This window comes from Anabrus simplex, chromosome 9 (assembly GCF_040414725.1).
Source record: "Anabrus simplex isolate iqAnaSimp1 chromosome 9, ASM4041472v1, whole genome shotgun sequence".
In the NCBI taxonomy this organism is placed as follows: domain Eukaryota; kingdom Metazoa; phylum Arthropoda; class Insecta; order Orthoptera; family Tettigoniidae; genus Anabrus; species Anabrus simplex.
In genome coordinates, this window is record NC_090273.1 from 10,422,712 (window position 1) to 10,430,264 (window position 7,553).

General features: G+C 39.6%; 1 non-coding gene across 1 annotated transcript; it reads left to right on the forward strand.

The window, feature by feature from the left end:
* Positions 1-2,351: 2,351 nt before the first annotated feature.
* TRNAV-AAC (transfer RNA valine (anticodon AAC)) lies at positions 2,352-2,424 on the forward strand. Its single transcript has one exon. It is a non-coding gene; the product is annotated as a tRNA-Val (tRNA).
* The last annotated feature ends 5,129 nt before the right edge of the window (positions 2,425-7,553 follow it).

Sequence of the window (7,553 nt, forward strand, 5' to 3'; positions counted from 1 at the left end):
ACAAGTACAGCAGGCAATCATCCTCTATTAACACGAATCGGAATGAAAATGGAAGAGGTCCATTAAGAATGACCTTCCATTTCAGCAAGACCAACTACAATACAATACAATTGTAGTTGGTCTTGATTTCAGAGAAAATATCATAACTTAGTTTACGTACGTTCTTTCAGTGATATTGATTCATTTCTTGAAAAGCACTCATGTAATAGAGGAAAATGTAACATTACCCCAAGTATATACGTGCATCTTCTGCCTGAGATGGAGTACACTTATTCTTTGTAAAGGATTCACCACCCACATTAACTAACAAAATCTCTCTTAGTCGCCACAAGTTGTAACTAAACCCACGAGAAGATTGTAAGTTATAACAATTTCTACATTCATAAGCACGCAAAGAAGTTCTAAGCCTTTACTAGTAATCGAAAACTTGCATGAGTTGTATATGCCATATGACTGTATTCCAATACCAGCTATTGCATCACCTCAGCTATGGCAAATATAACGGCATAGAGACAGTTCTAAACGAATCTCACAATTAAATTTCTTTGCATAGTCATACTTCAGTCATAGTCATACTTCATAGACTACATCAATTTCTTTTAAATTCGTAATTCAGTGACTAAAACAACCAAACTCTTATCCATACCTGTGTAACAATGTTTCAGATCTGCCTTACCTTTGTGAAATATTCCCAAACATTACATGAAACTCGAAGGACACGTGCTAATACGGTTCCCTGGACTGATCCTCATTTACGCCTTTTATGTTTATTACGTTTTTCATGTTCTCATCACTTGCACAAAAACTGTAAGTAAATATGATCAAGAATAACTGGCGTCATTTGTAATTTTACTGCAATGCACATGCGCTCAGGGTAAGTTCTGCCAACAGTCGCGAACCAAATTGCCGGTATTTAGATTCGTCATCAGTTACGAATTACCGTAAACCAACGAGTTAGGTTGCCGTAAACCTATAGGACCTACACCAATTTAATATAACCGTTTTCGTTCTTTGTGGGAATAATTGTACTAATAACATCATACGAAAAACAGTAGGGCCGAAATTCTCTTCGACTGTCAAGCGCTCTCTGATATTTTCATTCAATTCAACAATCTGACCAGCGACTTAAATACCGTAGTAACAAAATATCCGGCAGATGAACAGGTTAGTAACTCGACACACCAGTGCGATTGAATAACGGCTTTAGTAAAAGTTTTTCATTTTAATAGTTCATTAGGTTTCAGCGACATTTCAGTCTATATGTTTCATTTTTTAAGACATTATATTCTGAAGCTCAAAACTGAAACCATATGGACAGGCTCCTAGCGATATTGGAGTAACTGTTCGCACATGAAGAAGATATGTAAGGAAGGAACTGGTTACAATAGTTCAAAGAACTTTAAAACATAGTACTGATTTTCGACTAGGCTTATAAATGTCTACATATCACTAGGAATATGTATGAAAATAGGAAATTTTAAGAGGAACCAAAATGCATTGTTTTATGGCAGTTAAATATTTAGGAAATAAAGTTCTTCCTACTCTACGTTATATGAAACACATTTCAGAATATAGCTTTACATACAACGTATTTCGTGGAATATACCGGTGTTAGCTGATTTCAGTCAAAGTTGTATTCGAAAAATTACCCTGACTCACCGGAAAGTTCATTATAATGTTCGTCAATTTAAAAACTGCATTACATTGCTCTTACATTAAAAAAATAGAATGGGATGTGTTACAATCAGAAACATAACTGTGCCAAAATCATTAATTACATAAATAGAATTCGCGTTCAGCCACCGGGAACATCACTAAAATAATGGTATTTGAATGAACTCGTTACACTTCATCACGAACACACATATCCCGTTCAATTACCAGAACAGTATTCTAAAATTACAGGATTGGCAACACTGTGTCGTGGCAGTACGGATCACAAAAAATAACGAACATCACAGAGGCAATGGTAATATGGCGTACGAGTGATAGTGAGTGTATCTCGTATTTTTGTGGGCCATCCTCATGCTTTGACCTTCCGTACGTTGAGCTCCTCTGTGAACAGTGGACGTACGTCAGTTGGCATGTTACAGTGGTTAAAAGAACGAGTTCTGGATCGGACTGTGAATATTTGACCGCTACACTGAAAATAGAACTTCATGAACGTACATTTGTTAGTAGGTAGCCACTTCATGTTGTCTAATACAGTTACATGGTTATTGTGCTAAGATACTTATTTGAACTGACTAACGATGCCATTGATTACTGGAAAAAGAAAGAATCGTTCATTACAGTGTGTGCGATAATCGAGTATACTTTGTAACTAATGTTATAAGATCAATGGACGTAATGTTTCCGTGGTGTAGTGGTTATCACATCCGCCTAACACGCGGAAGGTCCCCGGTTCGATCCCGGGCGGAAACATTTTTATTTTTCAACTGAATAGTTAAATGGTTCCTTTCAACATATTGAAGTATTTCCCAAGAATGAAATTGATATCCTTTGTATTTAAATGTGATTTATGCCATTCGTATAACGCAACGAGCATGAAAGTTGAGATCAAAGAAAGGCAAAGGAAGTTTTCATAACGTTGCACATGAGGTAACTTATGTCTTAAGAGAGAACTTTTATAATCGATTCCAACTAGGTCCGCCTTTATGATGAGGTGGGCTCGATTCCCGACTGTGCCACGAAATTTGGAAAGTGGTACGAGGGCTGGAACGGGTTCCACTCAGCTTCGGGAGGCCAAATGAGTAGATGTGGATTTGATTCCCACCTCAGTCCTCGGAGTGGTTTTCTGTGGTTTCCCACTTCTTCTCCAGCCAAATGCTGGGATGGTACCTAACTTAAGGCTACGTCCGCTTCCTTCCCTCTTCCTTGTCTATCCCTTCCGATTTTTCCCATCCCCCACAAGGCCCCTGTTCAGCATAGCAGGTGAGGCTGGCTGGGCGAAGCACTGGACCTCCTCCCAGTTGTATCCTCCCGACCCATATTCACATGCTCCAGGACACTGCCCTTGAGGCGTTAGAGGTGGGATCCCTTGCAGAATCTGAGGGAAAAAACCAACCTGGAAGGTAAATGGATTAAGAAAGAAAAGAAAGTTTCCAACTACTGTAGGAGCATTTTATGTACAACATGTCGCCTGACTTGTTAAGTGCACCGGTAATCCAAGACTGATAATTCAATTTTAACATGGATATGTTTTGGGGCTACGGGTCTATCGTTATATATTGGTGTTCTGTGGGTCTATCTGGACTTGGCGTTATCAATTTGCGTAGACACAAAACCGACAGCGTGGTAAGCAGGCGACCAGCGTTCTTCATCTATCTGTACTAAGTTTTCGTCATCCTGTTACCGTGCGCCAGAACTCTGCCTTTATATACAGTAATGTATGTATAGTTCCGTTTCTAACCGGAAGTCACACATTGGCGCCAAATTGGTACGAATACAAACAGCTAATTAACGACATACAACACGAACGGAAACGTATATACTCGAATATAAGTCCAGAATCAATTATTCTTTGTAGCAACATTCATAACTTACATAGGATTAACAATAACGCATAGGTAACATATTTAGGAGAAGGCATAAAATAAAAATAGATCAATGCTCGAGCAGGTAAAACGCGATGAAATGAAATGAAATATATACCATCTAGAAGAACGCGTGTTGTTAATCGATTCAATTTCTCCTAAGGAAGGACAAATACTACAAAGGGAATACACCGCTCATTTCTGAGTCACTGTCGGCATTGTTGAAGTTTCACTCTCGCTTGACCGTAACGAGATAGGCTTAATGTCAACATAATCGTCTGTGATACTTTCCCTCTCCCAAGCTTCACTTATCTCGGATTGTGTCTTACAACCTGCCCTTACACGACCTACGTTTTCCGAAAGAATTCTTTCAACTTCCGAAGCTGTGAAGAGTCGGTTATTCACAGCTGCATATTCCTTCACTTGGGCCCATGTCAGTTCGATGGCGTTAGAACGGCAATGGTATGGTCGAAGGCGAACTACTTTATGCCCATGCCTCTAGGCTATTTCATCCACCACGTAAACTGGGTAGGCTACAAGGTCTTGTTTGTTTCACAAGATGCATGAGATCCCTCCCTTCCTCATATCATCGCTAACCGAAATATTGTGCTCCTTCAGCCACTCAATCAAATCATTATTTCTAACTGTCATTGTTGGTGCTTTGTCAAGAATGACCGAGTGAACAAAGACCGGGAAAACAACTGAGCACAAAACAACACGCAGTTAATCTATATATATAAAATAAGACTTTTGTCTGTACATTGCTCAGAATTTGAAAAGAATGGTATTTCTGTATCGGTCATGTCCACAGTAACAAGAAAATGCATTTTTTACTTTTCCGTAATTTCTGTCTGTCTGTCTGTATGTATGTATGTACACGCATGGTAGTTTAGGGGAAGGCCTGAAATTTAATTCTCAAATATTTATGTTATTAGTGGTCGTGTCTTAATGAAAATTGCTAGACAAAGATGGGAAATAATTCGCTACAATATAGGTTATACACGCTGAGAAAAATGGTAGTTTAGGGGAAGGCCTAGAATTTAATTGTCAAATATTTATTTTATTAGTGGTCGTATCTTCACGAAAATTGGTATGCAAAGTCGGGGAATAGGTCGCTATAATCTAGGCTATCAATAATGTTATTCGCACTGAGTGAAATGGTAGTTTAGGGGAAGGCCTGAAATGTAATCTATATATAAAATAAGTGTTTTGCCTGTGCATTGCTCAGAATTTGAAATGAATGATATTTCTGTATCTGTCATGTCCACAGTAACAAGGAAATGCATTTTTTACTTTTCCGTAATATCTGTCTGTCTGTCTGTCTGTCTGTCTGTCTGTCTGTCTGTCTGTCTGTCTGTATGTATGTATGTATGTATGTATGTATGTATGTATGTACACGCATCAATAGAAAACGGCTGAAGAGAATTTAATGAAAATCGGTATGTAATGTCGGGTGATGAACCACTGCAATCTAGGCAACAAATTATTTTATTCACGTTGAGTTAAATGGTAGTTTAGGGGAAGGCCTGAAATGTAATTCTCAAATAAGTTATTTATGTTATTAGTGGTCGTATCGATAAATACTACATAACTAACATAACTTTAGTTATGTCGTAAGTTAGTAGTAGTTATGTAAGAAGTTATTATATTTCCGATCACTTATGTCTTATACATTGTTACCGTACCGCATATAATCAGAGATATTCATGAATTTGGATTTTTGTTACTAAGTCCATGTCAGCGCCGAGTCACGAGAAAATGGGTAAACAGAATTTAGCGAAAATCGGTATGTAAAGTCTGAGAATAAGGAACTACAGTCCACGATATAAATAATTTTGTAGGACACCCTAATATCACAGAGTCGAAAGAAAACTAATGTGAAGGCCTGCAATATCGAAAGCTCATAAACTTTATCAACAATAACATTACATTGACCATTGTTTGTTGTGACGTGCTTTTTGTCTTCTGTTTCGTCTCATCCCCGATAGATAGGATTACTGCAGCGTACCGAGGTTTTTTTTATTTGCTTGACGTCGCACCGACACAGGTAGGTCTTATGGCGACGATGGTATAGGAAATGAATAGTGGTGTGAAGGAAGCGGCCTTGGCTTTAAGGTACAGCCTGGTGTGAAAATGGGAAACCACGGAATACCATCTTCAGGGTTGCCGGCAGTGGGGTTCGAATCCACTATCTCCCGGATGCAAGCTCACAGCTGCGCGCCCCTAATCACACGGGCAACTCGCCTGGTCGTACCGACTGTAACAGCCTGCCTGCAAATTGGCGGGAAGTAGATGGGGAGTAAGATAACTTTCTTCTTTAGCATGCCATTCCTCTGGTTCATACATTTTCTGATATATCTGGTACGTAACACACTGGTTCATCATAGTATTCGAACTATTCAATCCCTACTCTGAGGCACTGATTGGAATGAGTAGTGTGCATATTTAACGGAATAATGACAGAGGAGTGTTCACGGCAGTCTGCGACCTGGTTATTCCATCTCTGGGACTTTGGACTCTTAGATCGGCACCGTAGTACTGTTCGTTGAAAGTGAGAAAGTGTGCGGTTTTTCATTTGATCGAGTATTTTATATGATAACATTGCTTTCAATCGATACATTCCTACTGACGTTTTTGTAATGACCTATGGTGAATTCAGTTACGAAAACCACCAAGTCAGTCTTTCTGAGAATCCCGTAGCGAAGCACGGGTACATCAGCTAGTATATAATAATTTCGTGTGGTTATTTCTAGCCGAGTGCAGCCCTTGCAAGGTAGACCCTCCGATGAGGGTGGGCGGCATCTGCCATGTGTAGGTAACTGGTGTTATTGTGGTGGAGGATAGTGTTATATGGCGCGTGAGTTGCAGGGATGTTGGGGACAGCACAAATACCCATCCCCCGGGCCATTGAAATTAACAAATGAAGGTTAAAAACCCCGACCCGGCCGGAAATCGAACCCGGGACCCTGTGAACCGAAGGCCAGTACGCTGGCCATTCAGCCAACGAGTCGAACATCACACAGCTGACAGCACGTGGTTATCGTAAACGACAGATCGACAACACTGGTAACCGGAACTAGAGTCTAAAGGGCCCTTTACACGCTCAGACATTTACACAGACCTGTCTGTACAGACCGTGTTTGTGCAGACAAGTCGTTGCGTGTAAATGAATCGCCGACCGTAATTTTGGTCTGTACTGCGGTCTGTGTTTGGCCTGTGCCAAGTCTGGCGGAGTTTGAATTAACACAGACCACGCACAGACAAGTCTGAGCGTGTAAAGCTTACGCAGACAACGCTGCAGACAGATAACACAGTCCTTCGTCTGGGAGCGTGTATGTAGTGTTGTACTGTAGCGTAGTGTTTGCTCTCAATACAGAAACAGCTATGAGTGAGTTTACTCAAGATTCGCGTAATTGTACCCGTACATTTATGACTGAATTCATAGAACTCTATAAATCATTCCCAAGAGTTTGGAAGATCAAGAGCAAAGGATACAGTGTCCGCAATGAAGAAAACGCGGCATATGATGTATTAGTTTCTAAACTAACATTTCCTTATCACAACTTGTCCATCTATCACGATATTAAACATTAAAATTAAGCCTACTAACTATTTACACCCAATCTTGATATTGTATTTTAATTAATTAATTGATTCATTCATTCCATTTTGTCCTAGATGTTAACAGTGTTATATGATCTAGGACAACATGCAGGCCTATCTTAACACTTCGTGAGTTCAATTAGTGCTTCATGTCATAATTCTGTACCTGATCCAGTTATACCACAATTACAACACACATTGCGAATGACTGCATGAATAGATAAATGAATGAATGATTGCACGATTGAATTGTATTCATGCATATTTGCATGTCCCAATAAATACTGCTACTGTTCTCTCCCTGTCACGGATAACCACCAGATGAAAAGAGAGCCCTTATTTTTGATGGGTGGATGAATAAATGAATGAATGAATGAATGAATGAATGCACTCAACTTACAGTTACGGAACTCC